The 25,679-nt window shown below is 39.4% G+C and overlaps 1 protein-coding gene across 1 annotated transcript in view; it reads right to left on the bottom strand.

Annotated features, from left to right (window-relative positions):
• LOC139739206 (glycogen debranching enzyme-like) overlaps positions 1 to 24,379 on the bottom strand; it is a 58,851-nt gene extending 34,472 nt beyond the window's left edge. The window contains exon 1 of the mRNA XM_071649820.1: positions 24,280 to 24,379. The gene's annotated coding sequence lies outside the window, so the exon portion shown is untranslated. The remainder of the gene's footprint in view (positions 1 to 24,279) is intronic.
• Between the last annotated feature and the right edge of the window lie 1,300 nt (positions 24,380 to 25,679).

Raw genomic sequence — 25,679 nt, 5'->3', positions numbered from 1 at the left:
ATGCATACACATATCTCTCTGCGATATATTGCCCGTACCCGGTAGCGTGTTTTTTTAGACGGCGCAGATTGGGGACCCTAAAAATTTATTGGGGACCCTAATCCTAATCCTAACCCTAGCCATCAAACCGTAACCCCCTAACCCCAACCCTAACCCTAACCCTAATCAAAAACTCTAACCAAACGTTTTTCCCATAGGTTTAACACACGCCATGCCCCAATCTGTGCCGTCTTTAAAAAAAAAAAAAAAGCTACCCGGTACCCATAGTGCGTGTATCATGTCTCTGCGAACAATCAGCTGGGAGCGAGAATGCCCACTGTGCTACCACGGACTGTATAGAGTTCTGTGTGTGCGACCCGAGCCTGCGAGCTGATGGCGCGAGCTGTATAATATATAACCCGTATACATCGTGTGCGTGTGTGTGTGTCCAAGAACGATGATAGAGCCTTCGCCACGCACTGACGCAGGATACCAGCGCGCAAACGCTGCATGTCGGTGTTTGTCTTTTGTTTTTCCTTGTTTTTTGTACCGCTCTCGACGTCGACACGGAGGAGGAGCGCGGACGAAACCCGAACGGGAAATAGAAGAGACCCTCCCGCTGCCGACGGCACCGGTCTCGGGTGCCCGCAGCCGGCGGCTTCGGAGGAGATAGCCGCACAAAATAAACCACGGGAAGGCATGGGGGCCATCCTTACGCGATTATAATATAGGACTAGCAGCACCCGTGGAAATCCACGGGTCTGAGGGGTTTTATTTTTTTTTCTTCTCATAATACGATTTTGCACATTTTTATTGAAGAAATAAAAAGAAAAGTCTTCTCATTCTTTCGTTAATTGTGCTGTCTTCTAAATGACCACCCTTCCCAGAAATTTTATAATACATTTTTGTAGTATATGCCCGGCGATCCGGTCCATTGGTAGGGATCATTCCCGCCACTACTTGCTTTTATTATAGAACTCAGTTTCGAGGGGTTATTTGCACCCGTTGAAGTCCAACAGTTGTCTTGTTGCCCCTCACCCCTCCCCCCCCCCCTCACGCACACACACATTTCCACCTCCGCAGGGCAAAAAAACAAAAACATTCAGGGAAAAATTACCAAAAACGCAAATGAGATTCCCCGAAAGTTCAGGCCCACAGGTTGTTCCCGTCAAAACGGGAAGATATCAACACTATGACTTTGATTACCCCCTGCTCTTGCATCCACGCGGGCACCCGCGGGAATCCACGGCTGGTTTCAAGGCCTCGGTTTGTTTTGTGTTTTTTTTTTCATGTTTCTTTTCCCCACGTTATGAGAGAAAAATAAGATATTTTCGTCTTCATAATTTTGCTCCCTCCTTTTTGTTTTTAATCACCAAAACTTGGCTTGATATATCATATAGAACTACATCTGCTTCAGACTGTACATTATCATAATCAATATTAGGCCTACAATTATTGCTCCTATTATAGTTATTATTATATTATTATTATTATTATCATTATCCTTATTGTTATTATTATTATTATTATTATCATTATTATTATTATTATTATTATTATTATTATTATTATTATTATTATTATTATTATTATTATTATTATTATTATTATCATTATCATTGTTATTATTTGGGGAGGGGGAGATCATAGTCATCAGGTTTAATAGGCACCCGTGGGAGTAGGGTCTCACGACCTCGTATTTTTTTTTCTTTAATATTTTTCCCATGATGGAAGAAAGAAGAACATATACATCACTGCATTCGTCTTCATTTGCTCCCTCTATTTTTTTGTCACCAAAACTTGGTTTGATAGACCATAGAACCACACATTCTATTTCCACTTGCAATTTTAAAAATAGGCGGTCGGCAAAGCGAGGTTTTCCTCTACGTCCGCTCATCTTATGAATATGTATGATTACAGCAGCTCTGCAGTAAACGAATGGACACAGCTGCGCGTGTAATCTGATATGGAAGGGTACGATCGGCAAATATATTTAGCCGCGTCCTAAACAGTCTGAGTACAAATGACATCGGACTTGAGAGCAAACGGCGAGCAAACTAAATGACGTACCTGAGCTGCATACAGTATTCTGCAGTTGTGCAAAATACAATTACATAACAACGTTCGTTGTTTTCATTTGGGGACGCCAATAATGGCGAACTGTACGTAAATGCCCTTGTAGTCCATATCACGCACACACAGATTCGTGTAACCATCGTCAATACATTCAGTACACGTAACAGGCGGAGGCAAAGGTACATCACAGAACTATACACACAGTGTAGAGTGTGTAGAGTTCTGCGAGGTACATTGTGTGTGTGCGTGCGCGTCCGCCGGAAGATGTCAGAGATTTCGCTGCACCATCATCTTTAGTATCCCCCAGTGTCTCTGCAAGCTAAAAGATGGAAGATCAAGAAAGCAGGAGGCCAGCGCAGGTTCCGTGAATATTGACACGCTCGGCTCTTTCATCACGCACAAAAATGCATTATGCATGTTGCTAATTAATTTTTCTTTTTCGTCCTCGACGTCGACACAGAGGCGGAGAGGGGACGAAACCCGCGCCATTCGATGTAGGATACTCTCCTGCGGCCGACGGCACCGGTCGCAGCTGCCCGGAGCCGACGGCTCGGGAGGAGATAGACAAACCAGCAACGCCGAAATAAAACAGGAAATACATAAGGCCGCGACAACAACAACAACTTCGAGTATTATAGTATAGGATTGCTGCTATTGTTCTATGCCATTGTAACCTGAGGGTAGAATAGTGAATATTACTGTAAAACACAATATTTTCGTGGCATGAAATTTTTGCAAATTGGAGCTGATGGCCTTTTTCACAGCATGAAATTTTTGTGAGTTGTCTCTCAACATTCAATGCGGATAGTGTAGACAAAAACTTTCATATGTGCATTTTAATTTCACGAATCTTGTCTCTTGCAAAATTCACGAAACTAAAATGCATGCGAACATTCCTCATTTTACAGTAGTTCCCTTAGACCCCGTTTTAATACCGAGCGGGGCTGGGCCAAGCCGCGGCCGAGCCCCGCAATTTTGTCCGTTTACACTGCCGGGCTCAGCCGCGCTTTTAATTCAAACCTTTCAATATTTGTCGTAGTGGCGCTCTGCTTGTAAACAAACGCAATTTGGTATAGTCTGGTTTTCAGACCCTTTGCCAACTGGATTCCATGGCGACGAAGTCGCCGTTCGGGCAAAGACCTTTGCCGAAGGAAAAATCCTTTGCAGGACAAAACCACCTTAAACTATACTAAGTGCTTTCGACGTTGAGGGGGTTAATATCCTGAATAGCGAAATAGTACAGGCAGAGGGTTTGGAAGCCAAACTAAAATTGGCCGCGCATTTGGCCCAGTTTGCGTTTACAATGAGAAAAGGCCGGGCTCGGCCGTGGCCGGAGACCACCTCCAGAGCGGGGCCCAAGGCGAGGCCAATTTTGGCCCCGCATTTGGCCTTTTGTGCGTTTACACTGAAGCGGGGCTGGGCCGAGCCGCGGCCTAGCCTCACACTGTAAACGGGGTCTAACTCTCAGCGTGGGGAATGGGTGGCCCAATTCATTCTGTGCTCACCAAGGTACATTCAAACATAGACAGTTCTGGTCAGTGAATATCATTGTACGTATCAAAGCATATGTTCACCAAAGGGATGCCAAGTTCAAAAAAAATTTATAAGTGAAATTTTCATGACTCAACGTCTCGGCGCGCGCATGTGCACGCGAGCGAGGGTGTGGGAGGGGTTAGTACGGAGCTTTCCGATTTTACTTATTTTGAAAGACAAAGTCTGACACATAAGGGAAATATACCTTCAATTGCAACTATCACTTTAATCCTTTGAGCTATGCTCATTGTTAATAGGCCCAAGTTGCAGATTTCAACCAACGCGTGAGAAAAATGGGTGCCATGTGTGAGATCGTGAGACCGACCCTAAATGCTTGAGTCTCACGCAGAATGTGTGAGACTTGGTAGGGTCGCGCCGAGGGGTAGCGTGATTGTGTATCATGTGCATGTACAATACGTCAGTATGCATGTGTGTGTGTGTGTGTGCACTACATGTACATGTCGTATGCCGTTAGTGTATGGTGAGTGCTCATCGCGAAATCGGGCACCCCGCTTAAAGGGGCCGTGTTTGCTACTCCCAACCTGTCCCGGTTATGCGATGAATACTGTATCACACAGGCAGGGCAAAACAGTGACCGAGTAGGTAGGAAGACTAGCTAGTCTCCCTCAAGGACCGATCAGTTATTAGTACACTTGTAGGTGAATGATATCCCACTACACCCTTGAAGACTGTTTTTTTTTGTGATTAAGCTCCAAATCCCTTCTTTTTCATTGTGCAATAAAGCCTTCTTTTAATTCAGCAATAAGTCCTTCTTTTGATTGTGCAATGAGTCCTTTTTTCATATTGCAATAAGTCCATCTTTTCATTGTGTCACTTTCAAGCCTGTGTGTAATAAGCATCAAATGCATCATTACCAAAGCAAATGCAGACAAAAAAATTACGCACAGAATATGCTAACTGTATAAATTTTGCAGACACCATTGTGTATTTCTTGGTTTTCTCTTTACAGAAATCATGGCTAGCAATGCTCACATCACTGATATGTGTTTTCTGCAAAAACACATTGAAACAAAAGCATTTCTTAGCCTGGTAATTACCATTACTGTCAGTCCAGGTGCTTCCCTTTTAGTTGAAGCTACCCTCTACCTATGCTTTGTAACGTTTTCTTCTTAAAGGACAAGTTCACCTTCATAGACATGTGGGTTGAGTGAATGCAGCAATATTAGCAGAACACATCATTGAGAGTTTGAGGAAAAACGGACAATCCGTTCAAAAGTTATGAATTTTTGAAGTTTCTGCTCACTCAAGGCTGGATGAGAAGACTACTATAGTTCGTGATGTCACATGAGTACAACGATATAAAGAAAGAATAAAGAAAATTCAACATATTTTCACTTTTCTCGCATAACAAAGAACACTTGACTTCTCTCTTTCAGAAGGCAGGGGGAAAAATATTACCCTTAACATATGTCAGTAACAAGTCAAAGAAATGTGAACTTAATTCAAAATGTAAAGTTTTGTGAAATTCTATTTTTATTTTCTTTATAATGATTGTACGCATATGACATCATACACTGTAGTAGTCTTCTCATCCAGCAGTGACTACGCAGATACTTTAAAAATTCATAACTTTTGAACGGATTGTCTGATTTTCCCCAAACTTTCACTGATGTGTTCTGCTAACATTGCTGCATTCACTCAATCCACATGTATATGAAGGTGGACTTGTCCTTTAACTAGCAGCACAGTGCTTCAAAAGTGCAGTCTTATCTTTACACCATTATAGAAACTCCAGCATCAATATTATGTAACAGGGTCCTTTTATCTGAATAGATATTCATTACACAACAAAATTTTCCTGAATGAGATAAAAGTGTTCCTTTGCTCTTGTCTTTTATGGTTGAATTTCAGCTGGGTTGTTGACTTTTACAGTTTTCCTATAGGGTATGACCAGAAATATGACATTGAATTCCACAGGGAAGTGTAACCTTTTTTTTTTTTCTTTGGAGGAGAGGATTTAGGGTCAACTTCAGTGAAATGTTCACAGTTCATAAAAATCACTGCCACACAAATCTACATGATTACGAATAATTGCATATTAACCAAAGTTAAACTTCCAACAACAGTTATCATACTATGCAGTAAATGGGCAATTCCATGGGAATGTGGACATGGCACTAAAATTTCAACTTTATCATATTGCAAAAGAATTACTCATTATGTATTACCCATATATTGAAGTTAAAGAAACTCAAAGAATTATATCAATCGATCAAATATTTCCCGAGAAACAGCTACAAATGTTGAAGACAATTTTTCAGTCATCCAAATTGCTAAAATGCATGCTTAACTTGATATAATTTTTTTTAATAGAAAAATTCTGCTAGCACTTCAATTAATTTATTTTAAAGAAGCAAATTGGTTCTACTTCAGTCTCCCATGAGGAAATTTTTATGCCACCTTCAAAAAATTCTAATCACCACATGAAAGTTCAGCCCTTGAGCCAAGTAACGCGAGTTACCGAAACAAGAAATATTTTTCATTCTGAAGGAAGCAATGGAGGTAATTTGTTGGGAATCATAATTTTCTAAATTCATCACACCCTGATACTGTACACAGGATGTTGACTTGAATAAACACTGTTATCACATTAAAAAATGTCAATGAAAAGTGTAACGCGAGTTACCATGTAACGCGAGTTACCGGCATGTAACGCGAGTTACCAACTGTAAACACAAGTTTCCCCCAACATAAGCAAATTTTAGCACTTAATTGAGCTAGATTGTGGTGAAAACAATCAAATGCAGTGCTATACACACTATGCTGGACTGAAACAAAGGAGGGCAGCCTAATAAACTGTGATTAGCATCAAGGCCACTGATCACATGCCACATTGAAGAGTCTAGCCTGGCTTTCACTGCATACTGTACATGTATCCAGCAGTGAATGAGACCATTAGATTTATCTTTTGAATTTCCTGCATCAGTATTACAGAATTTTTATTACAGAATGCTATAAAGCACAGCAAGTGTTGGTTCTAATCCTTGTTCAGTGGTCTACTGAAGATGACACCTGTCCGGAGATCAGGAGGTTGTGGGTTCGAATCCTGCTCAAGTATGTATGCCCATGATTTTTTATCATGGCTACTAATAAAACACTGATCAATTCAGTGAGCTTATTAACGTTGATGTAGGGCAATTTGTCAATCAGTTGCAATGAAAACATCTCAACAGAAGAATTTCATGAATTTGAATAATTACGCAGTACCCACTGCATGTTATAAGGATTAGAACCAGCACTTGCTGTCGGGCGAAAGCACGGTGGTCTAGTGGAGATGACACCTGTCCGATGATCAGGAGGTCGTAAGTTTGAATACTGCTTGAGTATGTACGCCCATGACTTTTTTATCATGGCTACTACTAAAACACTGATCAATTCAGTGCTTATTTTAATACGTCGATGTAGGGTAATAAGCCAGTTCGTATGTTATACACTGTAGCTCATGTACACATTGGTACAAATGACCTTTCTTTTCTCTCAGTTGGTTCGGCACTTCACTTGTTTTCAAAGCAGCATAATGCATAAAGCTTGCATGACATAACAATTTATGGAACTTCTGTTCAAAAAAAGAATGAACTTGCATTTAGATCAGGGGATCAGAATACTCCCATCAATTTATAATTTAGCAGGCATTCATTTCATTGTTTTGTATTGAATGCAGTAACAGCTTATTTCCGTTTATATTGCAAAATACCATTCTTGCTGTCAGGTGGATGTGCTGGCAAGCATCATTTAGATAAGGATCGCATGAATAATCATCGCATCACAGATGCTTAATGTCAGTGAATTTACAAACCAAAATGTCTGTTCGTACAAATGATCTTTTTTTGTTCATGCACAAAGTGGAATTACGAACTGGTCTTTTTGTCAATCAGTTGCAAAGAAATGTACTAGTTTTCACTCCTCACAAAGATAGGATTTGAATTTTTGAAAGATTGTAAGCTGCTTCGTAAACTTGTATAGGGTTTGATACTTTTATGTTTTGTTTTAAAAAGACTTTCAACATTTTTCATCTTTACACTCTGAAACTTACAATGTAATAATACACCTATATCATCTAGTATATATTCAAACATATTCAAGGTCTCTATGAGGAGTGAAGCTCTTATTAGTCTTAAACACACTCTTCTATTGGGTTTATTAGTAAAATATTTGTTTAACATTTATTCGTTTTACTATCTACACAAATAAGCATCTCTCAGATTATTCAACACAAGATTCAGTGCCATCAGAACAATTGTATGTCATCAATTTGTGTCACCCTGTGTTAGTGGACATAATGTAACGCGAGTTATCGTAACGCGAGTTACCGACATAAAGGCTCCCTACATTTTTCCAGGTCATTGTTACTCAACTTTGATATTGTTAATTTATGAGTCCTAACCCACTATCAATTCAAGGTAGGAAAACTTTTATCAAGATTGTCTAGTATGAGGAGACTTTCCAAAAAGAGGTCTTCATAGAATTGACCATGTCCTTTTTGTGTAATGCGAGTTACCGAAATTAAATGATTCAAGAATCCCAACATGTTTGTCCTTTATTTTTCTTTTTGGATTCATTTAGTTGGTGTATGTCTACTTAACCCGTGATGAAAAAAGTAACTTGTAGATCCTACCAATTACAAAGATATTGGCACATTATCCCAAAAATGTACCCATTATTTGTAACGCGAGTTACCGTGGAATTGCCCAAATGCACAAAGTTGATTGTAAGACTGACCTGCTTGTCACTTACAATATGTTGACAAATTATGAAATAATTTTCCAATAATATTTTAGTCTCTCCTGGGGTTTGGTAATCTTCCCAATTTTTAATTGTATTTCATAAAGTTTGTTCTCCTTTTGAAATATTGTACAATGCTTTTTTTTTTTTTTTTTTTTTTTTTTTTTTTTGGGGGGGGGGGGTCTGCTGTTTGTTTTTTTTTAGGCCCTACAGCTTTTACATGAGCACTTGCTAGCATGTTAAAGAGTCATATCAATGGGCCAAAACTCATTCCTATTTTTAAAAAAATTAAGAAACAAAAAATGTCGTTTTATGCTGTAGGAATGAACGGTTGAAACTGTTTGACTACTGTAGTATCACATACATGGCTGATTAGATTGCAATACTACAGGGCATTCTTCTATCACCTGCAGATATTTTCATCTGTTGCGTGTGAAAAGATCAAGTATGAACTACAGGTACAATTTGTGTCATGAAATTGATCTACTGGTATCAAGATTTGACCCACTGCCTTACATGGAAGCCTGACAGGTCAGGTGCACACTCTATCATTGAGATTTTAGAGCCTTGTCAAAATGGACAAGTTGACCTAGATATTGTCCACATACCACTAATATCTATTTCATCCAGTCTTCCACTTGAGCAACTGGACGATTGACCAAAGGCCACTTCCTGAAACACAGTCTAACCACAGGGGTCAAGTTGCTGAGATTCCACAGCTAATTGGATGATATCGCAGATTAAATGCCATTAAGTGGATTGAATGCACCGGTCTCAACGTCATATTCAGCCTATAGATGCAATCTGTCTCAACTGTTTGTTTGTTTTTCCAACCGGCTTTCTTGTTGTTCTTGATGCAAATGTTGTTGTTAATGTGCATTATTCCACTATGTTCTCTACGTCATTATGCTTCAATGATAATCAGCAATGGCATGATAGTTTGGTATTAATGCATCATGTTAGACAGTGCTAGGCACAGACACACTACACAACTGGTTGTCCTGTATGTACAGTATAATCATGAATGAACTTTACAATCAATACATGATTTATTTAAAGATATCAACAATATGTGCCAATATTTGCTTCATTTGGCTCAACCAAAACACCTGACCTACCAAAGGGGCAATGCCTGTCAACTCTGCTCTAGTGCAGCTGTCTTTTCAAAGTCAGTATAACTGATTATGATTTTTGATGAACATTTCTGATCAAGATTATCTCATTTTAATCCCTTTACAAATAATTAGTATATGGACAAAAGTAGTCTATCAAACTGAAGTTTGAAAAGATCAGAATATAGATTGGTGATATGCCCGGACCACAAGATGCCAATCAATTTTCCTGTTTTTACTATTTATACTTCAAAGTCTCTTGTCACAATGCACAGACTTTGTGCCAAAAGTGGCGAGTCGTCACACAGAGCATAATTTTAATAACAATCCTTGCACCAAATAGATACAATCCTAGCATAGCAAAAATCAATTTTTTAGCTGCAAAACAAACATGATGGTTTCAATGATAAAAGACTGCTAAAGAAAAGGATTTGTTTTCACGACATAAAATGGCATAATTGATAAATAAATATAATTTGTCAAAACTGCAGAGTGTGCTGTGCATATGGCAGCAGAAGTCCCATATCATACAGTATACACCATACAACAAAGCACTCGAACTGAACTGCAATTCAGTTCTGATATTTTTTAATGCATACACAACACTGCGACAGGCAACGGCAGTTTTGGTGTGATCAACATGCCTCCACAGGCAAAACTAGAAGCACTCAAAGAGCCACAACCTTAGCTGGGGCCCTAGGGTTACTAACGCCAAAGAACTGTGCTAGCATCCTCCAAAGATCTACCTTAAGATCTAGTTCACCACCATAAACTAATTATTCATTCCATTTACCACTACGAACTTGTCCTAGTAATTTTATCAAAATCAGTTCTAATTTTTCCTTCAAGCTTTTATCACTAGCAGACAAACGACAAGAAGCAAAAAAACAACAACGAATGCCTGCAAAAAAAAACTTTTTATACCTTCTCCGAAAGAGTGGGCCCAAACAAAGTGGGGCCACTTTGTTCATCAAATGCATTCTCAAACCACACATATAGTACTTACGCATTCACCTGTTTCTCTGAAGAATGACTGCTACCAACTTTTGAAACCCTGAGTATTGTTCACAAAAGACAAAAAATACCTTCATACAAACTTCCTGGTCTTGGAATAAACAGCTGACTCACCCTTAAAGGGGTTGTTTACCCTACAGGAGCTCAATTAACTTCTCTTAACAGGAAGCATACAAGTGCTTGAATCTGGTAGTTACGATACAGTTTTAATAGGCCAAAATGGCCCAACTCTTTTGAGTGATTGCTTCTTTTTCACTAGTCCTGCATGACATCTGTGCATGAAAGAATGTGGCTGTGTATATCTGCTTTCAATATTAACTACTACTAATTTGAGGGCATGTACAAATAGTATTAGCTTTAGCCTATGCCATTTCAGGTTCCATAAACGAAGTTGCATCTCCAAACTTGTCTACAGTATCTAGCATGGCTGTCCTCAGTTAATTAACCTGTTGAGGATGGACTGATTTTGCTACAACAGGCATTTCCCATAGACACCTGCCAGAGTACTCTCGGGACTCGTCTTCAACAGGTTAAAGGAAACAAAAGCCCAAATATACATGTCAATTAAGTGAATACAGCAATATTGATAGCAGAACACATCAGTGAAAGTTTAAAGAAATTTGGGCAATCGACGCAAAAGTTAAAGGGGATGGCTAGTAACTGATCAGTGGGAATCAGTGGGAATGCTGGAGGATGATTGTTCCAATCCTTGTGGGATTCATTTCAGAGTACACTATATATTTATTCTTGTGTGAAAATTATTTGCTTCAGAATGGTCTCATATTCAAGTAATGTGCAGTTTAATGTTTCCAGGTAAGCATCCCTGGTCAGTGACGGGGCATTAATCTGCACGTTACTTGAATATGAGACCGTTCTGAAGCAAATAATTTTCACACAACAGTAGATATATAATGTACTCAATAAATAAATCCCACAAGGATTGGAACAATCATCCCTCAGCATTCCCACTGATTCACACTGATCGGTTACTAGCCATCCCCTTTAAGAATTTTTATAGTTTCAGTGCCATCATCGCTGAATCAGTGAATGAGGAGATTACTAAACTTAATAACGTCATTTTCTACAACAATAACAAGAAAATATAAAGAAAATGCAACATATTTTCACTTTTCTAGCATAATGAAAGAGCATTTGACTTGCTCCTTTCAGAGAGCAGGAGGGATAATATTGTCCTTAACATATGTATGTCAAGTAACAAGCTGATGGAATGTGTATTTTTTCATGAAAATGAGATTTTGTGGAATTCTTTTATTTAGGAAGGATTTGCAGTACTTCAGATAAAATATGTAAATGTCATTGCCACCTATATCAGTAGAAACTTACAAAACTTGACAATTCCATAGAACTCTTCTCGCTGTTATAACAACTCCAGTCAATCTTCACAGAAATCTGCTCATTCTGTTCATATACTTTACTCCGTTTAGGTCAACTTCAACATAATGCAAGATTTCGCTTTTACTTTCGCACTCCGCACGACAGGCAAAATTTCTCCAGGTTCACCTCGGAGGACATATTCTCAGGTACTCTGGTCTTGAAAGGATTCTTCCTCAATCCAATTTGCAATTTTTCAGTCCCTGGATGTATATAGTACTTAAAAATAATTCCTGCAAACTCATGTATCTATGTAGCAAATACAAAGTGTACATTGTAGCTACGTATGAAAGATACTTTGCACAGAAGTATTACCATGTACTGGCAATCAAATTAGAACTCCCTAGTGTATTGCCATGCCATTCAAAGGAAATTATTATGTGCAAGCAGCATCGTGCCTATGATATTTTACGAGGGCTCAATACAATGGTAATAATTTTGCCATGAACCAGCACTACTTTTCTTACAGTGTATATGTTCCTCTCAATTTTCTCCCACTGATGTTTCTATTTCACTGCATCCAGTCAACAAAAAAAAAGCAACAAACGCTGTGGAGTTGTTGCTTTTGGTAAGGGGGGGGGGGGGGGGGGGGGGGGGGGGAAGAAGGGAGAGAGAAGAAGGAAGTACCGGAATACTAAAATGCTGAATGATTGTTCGAAATACATTATGAGGAAAGAGCAGGCTATATACAGGAATCACATTCTTCTATTATGTGTGCGCGCATGCATAACTATGTGTGTGTGTGTGTGTGTGTACTTTATTTTATTTCTTTTTTTGGGGGAGGGGTCTCTTTCTTTCCTTTTTTTCTGCTGGTCTGTCTTTGTTTTCATTTTCATTCTCTTCTGTCATCGATACAAACACACACTACCACAGAGCATATCTATTGAATGGACCCCACAGTACCACTGCCTCACAATGCTGTAGATGTTTCCCCTCTGGTTCCAATAATCAAAGAAGCGTACATTACAACAACAGCCTTCAGGAATTCCTCTCTTCACTGTTCCCAATGACATTTAACAAAGACTGAAAATGCACCAACTCAAAGAAATGATTCCATCTTCCACTTCAACCTGTAAAAGCAGGCAGCTTTGGTTGTTTCATTGTATTGGTTGAGGTTGGGGATTCTTTTCTTTTCTTGAAATGGTTTTGGGGGTTTTTTTTCATAACCACTTGAAAGATGACTTTTTGAGAGTCTAAACAGACAATAATTTGTAAGCATTAGAGGCCAATATTTGAAGAGAGAATCCCCCTTTGACAAATGTTTGGCATTTTATCACTGTGGTACTGCTATATTACTGAAGAGGCATTTACCACACAAAACAGAGTGCAAACAACATCAGAAAGAGCAGTGTATTATTTTAACCCGTTGAGGACGAGTCCCGTGTATACTCAGGCAGGTGTCTATGGGAAATGCGTGTTGTAGCAAAATCAGTCCGTCCTCAACAGGTTAAGATGAGGGGGGGAAATAAGTGATTCTCCAAATTGTAGGGCTCCTACTCAGGCTTTTATACTACAATGTATATAGAGCAACTGTATATAGGCCTGGTAATGTATGTATGAAGCATCTCACCAATACAGTATACTGGTCAATGTAGCCTTCATTCAGTTCCCCAAATTTCATTGATAAATTCACATTCTGAAGTTGGATGGAATGTAGCCACTTTAAATACTAACAATATTTCAAAGTCAAAGGATTCCTTTTCCCCAATTGCCTCTTCAATCACATCACTCCTATTGCATGTTCATATGTACTCCATAATATGAAGTATTTGTTGTACTACAAACTCCAGACATGTTTTCTTCGTTGTCCTGATTAGGTCTTATCATTCTGTATGAGAATGAGCATGAAATGTTATAATGTACTAATTTAAAGTGGTGAACAAATAAACCAGCTGTGAATTCTGAAGCTGCTGATGTGTCAGAAAAAAGCCACGCATGTCCCAAGAGCAAGCACTGCATTACAAATCGGGATCATCATTGTTATTGACTCTGATTGTACAGTATGTGATGATACAAATCTTCAGCTGTACTCATTCCTAATCCAGAATAAATTTCCCCACACATAGGCTACTACCTGTAGGCACCTACATTGTACAGTACATGTACACTGTATGTATGGAATACCATGTACATACATTTGTACATACATCTCACTTGGGGTAGAATTCGGGTATTTTTTATATTCTTGTTTAATGTTAAGGTTTTTTTTTTCTCAAATAATATGAGTTTGTGTATTATTATCGCCAAGGATTAATTTTGCATTTCTTTGTTTATATAGAGTAGGCCTATTGATATTGTGTTGATGTTAAAGATGTATTGTAAAAAGAAATGTCCTTGATTTGTTATTTTGTGTTTGTTGAACTGTTACAGCTTGTATATTTTGTCATGCTGTTGCAGGGCCCCCTACTATATGATAACAGTGTGTAAACCACTGATGGGGCTACCCTGGGTAAAGAAAACTGAATGAATAAATAAATAATAATACGTTTATACACAGTCTGTACTGCATGTTTGTAACAACATACCGGTAATGAATAGCAGGTGTCAGATTCGATCAGATCAAGCTTGAAAAAGGAATATATGCCAAAGTCAGTTTTTTTTTTTCTTTTTGACAGGCATCTCATTTCAAATTGAAGAGAAAATACACTGTATGTGCAGGTATATCTTTACACCATACTCACCGTCTCATTGTGTACAAAGTGCATGGACGGCATCGTGGTCGGAATGAAAATAATGTCAAGCCAAAAAGTTAGCTGCAGTCAACGAAAAGCAAAGGAATAATGTTGTATATTCCCTTTCTATCTCATCAAGCAGAATACAAATGTTCCCATGAAGTTTACGCAGAAATTCTATGAGGCGAGAAGCCAATCAAGTGTATGCTGCTTTGAAAATCTTGATTGTAAAGATGTAAAAGCGTGCACAATGAACAGGTGCAGAGCTCGAGAAATCCACATTCGTAACTTTCCAAGACAATTATGCTGCTTTGTGCTCAAAAATCATCAAATCCTACTGCAGCATAACTTCACTGAATTTGAGTATTGCCAATGTATGGTAGTCACATACTTTTGCAGATCATGGTGCATTTCACAAACTCTCCTCATAACACCAGAGACTTCAATGGGGTATGCACATATTCCACTCCATCTTATAGACAATCTCCATAGCCCTTGGCAGGTACATAGTCATCTTGACAATCTGCTTATTCCGAATCCAGGGGGCTAGTGGATGTTTCCCACTACAGGCATATCGTCATCGCATGCAAACAGTTTGAAAGGAAACCAGTGTGGCTGCTTTTCCACACACACACACAAAAATCGTGGTTCCAAGACATTTACTTTGCATGACCAAACCCTGGATGCTAAACTTCAGGTCTGAACACTTCCGGGGACAGTTGGCGGATCTCATCTGTGACAATTTGCAGGCACATCCACGATCATCTCCACCAGTTCAGACATTTTGGCTCGCGTTGCCTGCCGGTATATCCATGGACCCCTTAGAGCAAAGGAGTTTCTGAGTGAATTCCCCACTGCACTGCCAGTTGCCCAAGTGAATGGCCACGTACAACAGGGCACTATTATTTGATTGCTCTGCAATGTTTGCCTGCTGACGCGTGGATAGCTGGATTGATCGAGGGGAGCGGTGCACTAATTGCCAAATCACAACACCTGTTTCCTTGTATGCTGCTGTAGCATATAGAGAACTATTAGCTTGTGATTTATTTTTTGAACTCACAGGTTGGCATCGGGTCTGATACAGCTACGTATTTAAGTCAGGATTTCCTCGAAAGTGGAAAAGGAATCGAGCCACTGGTGAGTTACTGCCACAGAAGAAGTTGGCACGTCATAGCTTCCACTTCCTGGATAAACAGACTTCTTCAATGGGGCAAAAGTAGATGATCCTTCTTTACGTAATCCATGGTCCTTATTTTCATAGGAGCCTTTTAGTCAAGCACCAGTGGTCCTGTAGAGGCAATGAAGTAATCTGTATAGACCAGATAAGGCTGTCTTCTGCTTGTTGAGTCTTTTTATTTGTGCAATCTTGTAGATTTCAGGACGGTACCATAAATTGCTGTCGCCAGTCAAAGCTACGCACTTCATAGGACAACTAACTTGTCTTCTGCTGAGTCTTTTTATTCATGCAATCTTGTAGATTTCAAGACGGTAACAAAAATTGTAGTCGCCAGTCAAAGCAGTCAAAGCTACACACTTCATAGGACCACTCACTCAGCCTTGCTATCTCCTACAGTGCTGAGTAGAATATTCACAAAAAGGCATGATAATCCCAGCACGCAGGCATACTTCAACACCTCAGAGACACACACATGTAGTGCCAATGCACTTGATAGGTGGGAGTACCTGGGGGTGTGTCCTTTCTGAGCCAATCAGAGAGCTGGAGTGTTTGCCCCAGCTGGCCTTCTGCCAGATAGTGTGTGTGTGTGTGTGTGTGTCTGCATGGATGTGTGTTGTACTTGTGTGTGTGTGCATGTGAGTTGTTGTTGTTTTTTGTCTCTGATTCTAATATGAGTACAATGTGTACTCACAGTCAAGTTGAAGACTGAGCACTGGAAGATCCCTTCAGTATGTTACAAACATACACGTACCAACCATTGATTGTTAGCACATTCAAAGCAAAGTCCTCCTGCATTGGGCTTTTGGGCAGAGATTGTGTCTGCTCCGATGAGTAATGCCGGAATCAAACAAAGCAAAGCAGGATTGTGCCTTGCTCGGGGGTTTCATATCAAACACACAATATGTGGTCCAATGACTTGCAAAATCTTCTCTCTTATTTTTTTCCACAGTATTTCTTTCTCACAATTAAGGGGGCGTTGATTATAATATCAATAATGATCCCAGCATTTTCTCCCAGTTACTTATAATAATCTTTGCATTTTCTTTCTAATCATTAAGAACTGCACAGTCATGCTGACTGTCCATAGTGGAATACTTTGTAGTTGTGCATCAACAGTATGATATACACTACAGCTTTGTACGTACTCATGGTCATTTACTTTTTTACTTACAATGTACATATCACGAATATCATATCATAGTTTTATTCCAGATAAATTTGCAAACTCATCCACTGACGTATGCAAACCAGACACGTGAGCCAAACTAATCGATCTTGACTTCAATCACTTGTGAAATTCCCCTTCAATTCAGAATTTAAGCAGTTTGTAAAATTGTCTTGCAAGTCCAAATTTCTGGCAAAATAGCTTACTCACAAAACACATGTGGCATTTATACCACTACGGGCTGGTCAGATGCTGAAATTAAGCATTTCATCTTCCAAAAACAGCAGTGGGGCATTTCACGCAACAGCTGTGTCATTAAACCCTTCCCCCTACCAATTAAACACACATCTCTTGATCAATATGTAAGAGTATACAGATTGTAGTCTACTGTACCTATTATACACCCCCATATTGAAAAAAAAAATAAAAAAATACTGTATTAAAACACTGCAACTGTCGGCCATAACCGGAGGGCTTCCAAAATAAGATGAAAAGATGATTCCATGGGTTATGCAAATGAGTTAGGTGCATTGCTTTGTCAGTTCATAAATCTGTATACTATTGTATCAAAGGCATGCAATGAAGCCCCCCTCCCCCCAATATAGTTGAAATAAAAACATCACCCAACCCAACCAGGTGTTTATGTGCGACTACAGCAAAAGTAAAATAGTGTCAAGCTACATGTATAAGTTGAAAGCTCCTCTTCCATTATCACCTTCATAGACAAGTGGGTTGAGTGAATGCAGCAATATTAGGAGAACCCATCAAAGAGAGTTTGAGGAAAATCAGACAATCCGTTCAAAAGTTATGAATTTTTGAAGATTCCGCTCAGTCAAGGCTGGATGAGAACACTACTATAGCTTGTGATGTCATACGTGTACAATGAAATAAAGAAAGAATAAAATAATAAAGAAAATTCAACATAAAAAAAAATTCAACTTTTCACGCATAAGAAAAGAACACTCAACTTCTCTCTTACAGAAGGCAGGGGGAATAATATTACCCTTAAAGGTGCATGGTCCCAGTGTTTTAGTCAAATGCGTACGCGGGCGCACGGCGCAAGTTTCCTATAGAGACCTACGCTATCGACTCCTCTTTAGCGCTTACGCTTTGGCCCACTTCCCCGAGTCCAAAGAAGTGCGATCCACTGTAGTCAGTGGTCCGATCACAGTTCGGCTCATGATTCGGCTGAGGGGGGGTGACAGCTTTAGCAAACTTCTTTTGTGACGTCATAATAACAAGCACATATGCACGCACCCTGGCATTACTACAGACTGCGCGATGCGCAGAGAAGACAACAAAGGCAACGTTACATAGCAACACCTACGCACTTTACTCTTGATGACAGCTCAACTTCGGTAATCTTCATATCAATGCTAACGGTGATCGGCAGTATCATCAACAGCACCCTCTACACTACCGGGACTATGCCCCTTTAACATAGGTCAGTGACAAGTCGAAGAAATGTGCACTTTATTCAAAAAGTAAAGTTTTGTGAAATTCTCTTTTTATTTTCCTTACATTGTTGTATGCATGTGACATTACACTGTAGTAGTCTTCTCAACCAGCGGTGACTGCGCACATATTTTTAAAAATTCATAACTTTGGAATGGATTGTCGGATTTTCCCCAAATTTTCACTGATGTCTCCTACTAATATTGTTGCATTCACTCAATTCACGTGTATGGTGGACTTGGCGATGCCTGGTTTCGATTGGCAGAGCTCGCCCCAAGACCCAATTGCCCCGACAGCTCGGGGACAGATAAAGTTAAAAAAAAGTAAAAAAAGATAAGATCTCTGGTGACTGTCCCCGCGTCGTGGGGACCAATGTGAACGCGGGGTGAGAGACCTAGAGAGAAAAGTTTGTGCCTATAGATATACTGTAAGACTAATAACAAAAATATGTCAGGGTGGGGGTATAAAAATTGAAATAAGCCATTTACATTGGCAGATGAAGTTGTTTTCTCACATCCCAGACTTTTATTTCTTAAAGTTGCAAGGCCCATTCCCTCTTCCCTCCCCCCCCCAAAAAAAAAAAGGTCATTATACTTTGACAGTCTTTCCCTGTTGATTTGGGGGCCACTTCAAGCACTCCAGGATGAAAACTTCATAGTTTGGTCTGAAGTGATTCCCCCTAGCTTGGCACTAGGTATGCAACCATGAGGGAATGGCTATGTCTTAAACTATAAACATCAAAAACTAAATCTGGGATTCCAGACACCCATCCAATACGTGCAGTCCAATGTACTCATTTACCAGATTTTGGACAGTTAAAGGAAACCCACACCCAAAGAGCAAATAAGGATTGAGTACATTGCATCAACATTAGTAGAACACATGAGTGAAAGTTTGAGGAAAATCGGACAATCAACGCAAAAGTTATGAACTTTTAAAATTTGGTGTTGGAACTGCTGGATGAGGAGACTACTAGAGGTTATGACATATGTGTGGACAACAATATAAGGAAAATATAAAGGGAATTCCATAAAAATTCACTTTTCATGAAAATTACACATTCCATCAACTTGATACTGACATATGTTAAGGGTAGCAATTATTCCCCCAGCTTTCTGAAAGCGGTTAGTCAAGTGCTCTTTGATTATGCTTATCATCATATTTGATTTATAAATTGATGCAATTCTTCCAGCCGCCAGTTGTACAAGCTTCTTTGCAAATTTTCTTTTGAAGTCAAAATCACACTCAAATCTGCTGTACATAAATACCAGTAGAAATGCATTCAGTGTCCATGTAAGAGTGTAACACTAGAGGGCGCCATTCCAACTGATCTTCCTAGGTCAGATTGCACGCTGATATCATTTGAATTTCAATCAGTCATGAGAGCAAAATTGGCAGGGGGAGGCTTTGAATGATCCAGCTGGATTTTTATGTCTGCAGTTTCTGTATTAAAAAAATATATGGTCTAAAGTGGAATGGTAGGGCTATAATAACATACAATTATTCTCTGATCTTCAAAAAAATGACTTGAGGTGACATTTTTGTAAAATGATTTTTCATTTCAGTGCTGATTTGTTTAAAATTCACATGATTAACTAAATTGTTGACACAAGCATACTGTAAAACATGATATATTCGCGGCATGAAATTGTCGCGAACTGCCACTGGCATTCAATTCGCGTGCATTTTAATTTAAATTAAATTAATTTCTTGGTACTGATACTGGAGTACATTGAATACCTTGTAGCTTGCCAGGGGTACTTAAGACAGATGCACCCATTCAAACAGGCACAGGTACTGTATGAAAAAATCTGATTTTGTCATGGATTAAGCAAATTTTATCACAGAAACGTATGTGTCACACATTATCCACCCAAACAGACATCAATCAATGTACTAAACACACACACACACACACACATACACACTGAAATGGGCATTTCCAAGGTAAACCTATTTGGGGCTAAGTTATGGCTTAAATCTTAACAAAGGATTTCATTCTGGACGCCCCTGTCTTGGGCAGAAGTCCTCAAGTCTGATTCTCCCTGGCCATCAGATAGATGGCTATGTTGTAACCTTATCGGGAGTGCTCTTATATATATTCGCTGTCATTCTATGCTGGATATACAGATTGTGTATATCTACTACCAATAAATATACACACGTTATGAACTGAATATCGAACTGTGTACTTCATATTTCTTCGCGTCTGAATGTACAGTAAGAGTTGTGATTGTACCACGCTACATAACCCGACAAGGGACTCACAAATCACGCTCTTACAATCTACAACTCCATCATTGAGAGTGTTCTAACTTATAATATTGTGTGTTATTTTGCCCAAGCAACAAAATGTGATTTGAAGAAGCTAAATCGTCCCAGAAAAATAGTCCAACGCTTATTAGGGCTAGACCTCCCATCCCTCGATGATGTCTATCAAGAGAGAGTTGCTTCCATACTGCGGAAGATTATGCAGGACCCCACCCACCCACTCAACGAAAACTTTACCTTCAACCGTTCAGGTATTCGCTTGTGTGTTCCACGTACTCGGAAAACCCATTTCAGGCAATCGTTCATCCCTAACGCCATACATCTCTACAATGCGCAAGTCCGAAGGTCTGTGTCACACCCGTCATGAATACCTTACCCAGATATCAATTGGTTGTAATGATTATGGATAATTTCATTTTTCTTTTGGTGTATCAGATGTAACATTGATGTAACATTACATTGATGACGTAATTCTGAAATATTTGTGTGTAAGAAGAATTTACTCACACAAACACACACACACACGCGCACCCATACACACACTCACACATACAAAATACATACCACCCTTACTCACACTATATCTCATATTACTCTCAAATGCTATTGCACACACATACATCTCACCATGTATATATATATTTTCGTAACTTAAACTCATATGTTGTAATTAAAGATCATATTATATTGTTTTTTTTTTGTTTTTGTTTTTGTTTTTTTCTTTAAACGAAAACATTATATGAGCAATTATTGAAAGTTTTCTTTTTATGACTTATATGATACAGAACTTTTTGGCCAAAATTGATTTACAAGACAGTTGTATATTATCCATACTTGGTCTATTTCATATGCTATCCTTATGTATACATTGGGCAAGCAGAATTATATGTCATGCAATATGTACCTTTGAAATATGATGAATTTGTCAATTTGTAATATGTAATTGTAATTGTTTGTCTTGTTCACTATGTGGACTACATGTAAAAAAACCAGTGAAAAGAGAATTTCCTTTATGGACAATAAAGCAATTCATTCATTCATTCATTCATTCATTCATTCATTCATTCATTCATTCATTCATTCATTCATTCAAAACACCACGGTGAAGTAAGTCAGAGATTGCTTAAAACCATGCTAACGTTCTAATACCAGTATTAAAGATGGCTAGGTCATGTGTCAACCTACTGACCACCAGGGCATTGGTACGGGTACATGTAGTTCGCTTACAAACATGCCAGAAAATCACCATCTACAACTAGACAAATACTGTAAAACGAGGAATTTTCGCGTGCATTTTAATTTCGCAAATTTCGCGAGGTCCAAAATTCGCGAAATTAAAATGCACGCGAAAGTTTTTGTCTACACTACATGTACATGCATTGAACACCAGTGGCAATTCGCGAAAATTTCATGCCACGAAAAAGGCTGTCGGCTCCAATTCGCGAAAATTTCATGCCGCGAATATATCATGTTTTACAGTAAAGGTTAAGTACTAGTAGTATGTTATGCACTCAGAGAGTGGTACATAACAAAATGTAAAGATTCTTTTTTTTTAATAGGCCACCACTGTCAACTACACCCATCAGTGACGGGGCGATCGTTAATGGCCCATTAACGATCGCCCCGTCATGGTACAAGCATGCCAACCTGGAAACATTATATACTGCACATTACTTGAATATGAGACCATTCTAAAGCAAATAATTTTCACACAACAATTAACCCGTTCCTTACGGGAACCTGGTTTACCAGGTTCCCGTGGGAGCAACTGATATACAGGAACCTGGTTTACCAGGTTCCCAAAATGAAGACAAGGGTGCCTGTTTCAGTGGCCTATATTCATGTTTCTTTGTGTTAAAATGCTCAGAAAAGTGGGTTTGATAAAAAGATAAGAGTTTACTCTATCAGGATTTGTTCTCCTTCTGTTTGAAAAATGCGTGTTTTACAGTACTATGTACCTTTTCCTGATTTAGTCTTTTGCTTGTTCTGCTGTAAACTCGTACGAACATGTACATAGCGATCAAGGCTGAGATCAGTTAGAAATGCGGGTTCGCTGACCCCAGTCACCTCATTCAGGTACCTGATTTTGTGTAGAACAAAAGATTCTGAGAGCTCATCAGCGCACGCTCTATTCATACCTCGCACCCGATCGATATTTCCATTGTTCACTGGCACATGTAGTTGACCGTGGAAAGGGGGAAACAATGAACTGCTTGACTGACTTCACACAGCTGGATTACCAACCTGTGTGCCTCTCTGTCGACGGGCGAAAAGAATCTCGTTTGGGGGCATTAAAGGCACTCAGAGAATTGCGGAAGGAACGGGTTAAATGAATCCCACAAGGATTGGAACAATCATCCCCCAGCATTCCCAATGATTCCCACTGATCAGTTACTAGCCATCCCCTTTAAAAGTTTTAAATCCTGAGTCCCAAGGTATAAGTGATTGGTTTAGAAAAAAGTTAGGGTTCGCATTTAAATAGGTACCTGGTAACTCAAATCTGAGGCTAATAATAATGAAATAATAAAATTTTCCAACAGATCCCTTTTCGTTATGAAAGCCTTCTTACTCACATTAGACGCACTAATGAAGACAAGACAATATTTTCACGGTGTTGAAAATTTTGCGCATTACGCACAACCAGAAACTAGTGCTCACGAAAATAAAAGCATGCAAATATTTTCGTTTGCCATATGTTCCAGTACCAATAAATGATTCCGCAGAATTAATAGAAACACACGAAACTCGTCTTACCCGGTCGACGGTCAAGCCCCAAAAATTAGTCAGGCGAAAATATCCACTTTTACAGTAGAGTTCTATAACTTGTTACTATTCTACTTCTCTTTCATCTGAAAGTCTCTAAGTCGTATAGCTGCATAAAATGGGCGGCTTTGATCATTTTGAGATTTATGTAACCAAGGACTTTTTTGTGACGACTGCATGATACGGACCCTGGGCCTATCTTCCTTAGCGGCTCTATTGTCAGTGAGTAGTGTTGTAGCATAAACTTTACAATGTAATAGAATAACTTTAGACACCAAGATCATGGGTAGATGGGGAATTCCCCTTTTGCATGTATGTGTTCGTGTGTGATAATTTCCTCTAGACCCTTTATATTCTAGCTGTACCTGTAGCGATCTACATACAAATGTACAATCATGTCGGTATACTGTACAGGCGCCGCGCCGTCCGTACGGACAGCACAGCACCTGATTCGAAGCCCCAGCGGCCCGGGGTGGCCTAGGGTAAAATCCAAGCAGTAGACAGCTTCGGGCAAATACAGCGACAGCGGGCTCCTTGTGGCCTCTGCTCCCAGCACTCAGCTAAGCTCAGGAAACGCAATACGTACAAACTTGCTCATCATAATCATAATATCGTTAAATGTGGATAACCAGATGGATCAGGAAGTCAAGTGCAGCACTGGGCTACAAAAAATTCTTAATTTTATCCACTTATTGCTCATTTGAGTACGAAGTGAGTGCATGTAAATCAGGGACAAAAATATTTTAATCAACTGCTCAGCTCAGTACTGACAGTGGGGCATACGTAAGAACACCATAACCACACAAACTGCAATCTCGACATCCTCCGTCTACAGACACTAACAGTTACATAACAGGAAATCGGTAATATTTAAGGCATTACTGTGTTATGTGCAGAACGAGCACCACACTTGACGTACTGACTTACCTCTCTATGCCAAATGGACTTCTAAATAGCAATATATCGAACTTTATTTGAAGAAATGGGCTTGCATGTTACCCTTTGCTCTCACTATCCAGGGTCGTCGACCATCACACTCGATTCGCATGCTTGATCAAATATTGAGAGGTAGGTGCACGTACTTCGTGCATGTCACAACCCGGAAATGCTGTCGAGCTACACCGGCCCTAGTCTTTCTCGCAGTCTCGTTAATTCTATACGGCAGCAATGCCACCCAGCCCAACTTCGCAACACTTCCCATGCTTCCATGGAATGATGGTTTACAGCATGTTTTCTTCATCATTATTATCTGTTCATCTTCCTCTTTTCTTATCATCCCCGTCTACCACTTTTAATTTGATTGCATTTCATCCTGAGTTTATGAATTCCTATCTGTCATGTTAAAAAGGACAAGTCCACCTTCATATACCATGTGGATTGATTGAATGCAACAATATTATTAGAACACATCAGTGAAAGTTTGGGGAAAATCAGACGATCCGTTCAAAAGTTATGAATTTTTAAAGTATCTGCACAGTCACTGCTTGATGAAAAGACTACTACAGTGTATGATGTCATGTGCGTGCAACGACACAAAGAAAATTAAAAGAGAATTTCACAAAACTTCACTTTTTGAATAAAGTACGCATTTCTTCAACTTGTTACTGACATATGTTAAGGGTAATATTATTCCCCCTGCCTTCTGAAAGAGAGAAGTTAGGTGTTCTTTGGTTATGCTAGAAAAGTGAAAATATGTTGAATTTTCTTTATTCTTTCTTTATATCGTTAATTGTACGCATTGTGACATCACAAGCTATAGTAGACTTCTCATCCAACCTTGAGTGAGCAGTTAAAACTTCAAAAATGCATAACGTTTGAACAGATTGTCCAATTTTCCTCAAACTCTCACTGATGTGTTCTACTAATATTGCTGCATTCATTCAGCCCACATGTTTATGAAGGTGAACTTGTCCTTCGATATTGATGACTAGGCCTATGGGCGAATTAAAACTCTGAAGGGACTCTACTAGCCCTTATTGTTAACTTCGGAGAGACAATTTTAGACGGCCTTTGACACTCGGCGGAGGATTGCCACCGAGAAGACGAAACAGTTCTTCGCTCTCGCTACCTTTCTTGAAGGTGAGAAGGCGAGATCAGAGATCTCGTCTTCTCCACGTACACTGTATTGGGTCCCGATAAAAGAAGACGGGATACGAGTTCTCGTATCCTTGACGTTTTCACTGAAGAGGGAAGGCGAGAACCGAGACCACATCATCTCGACTGCTCGGGTCCGAAGTGAGAACCGAGACTTCGTCTCCTCGTCTGCTCAGGTCCGAGAAGGCAGGAAAGCGAGAACCGAGACCTCGTCTTCTCGACTACTCGGGAAG

The sequence above is a fragment of the Diadema antillarum genome, unplaced genomic scaffold, assembly GCF_040938485.1.
Source record: "Diadema antillarum isolate AM-2024a unplaced genomic scaffold, OU_Dant_1.0 seq00000788_RagTag, whole genome shotgun sequence".
NCBI lineage: Eukaryota > Metazoa > Echinodermata > Echinoidea > Diadematoida > Diadematidae > Diadema > Diadema antillarum.
The sequence above is the reverse complement of the archived record's forward strand: the minus strand, read 5'-3'. Positions and strand labels throughout refer to the sequence as shown.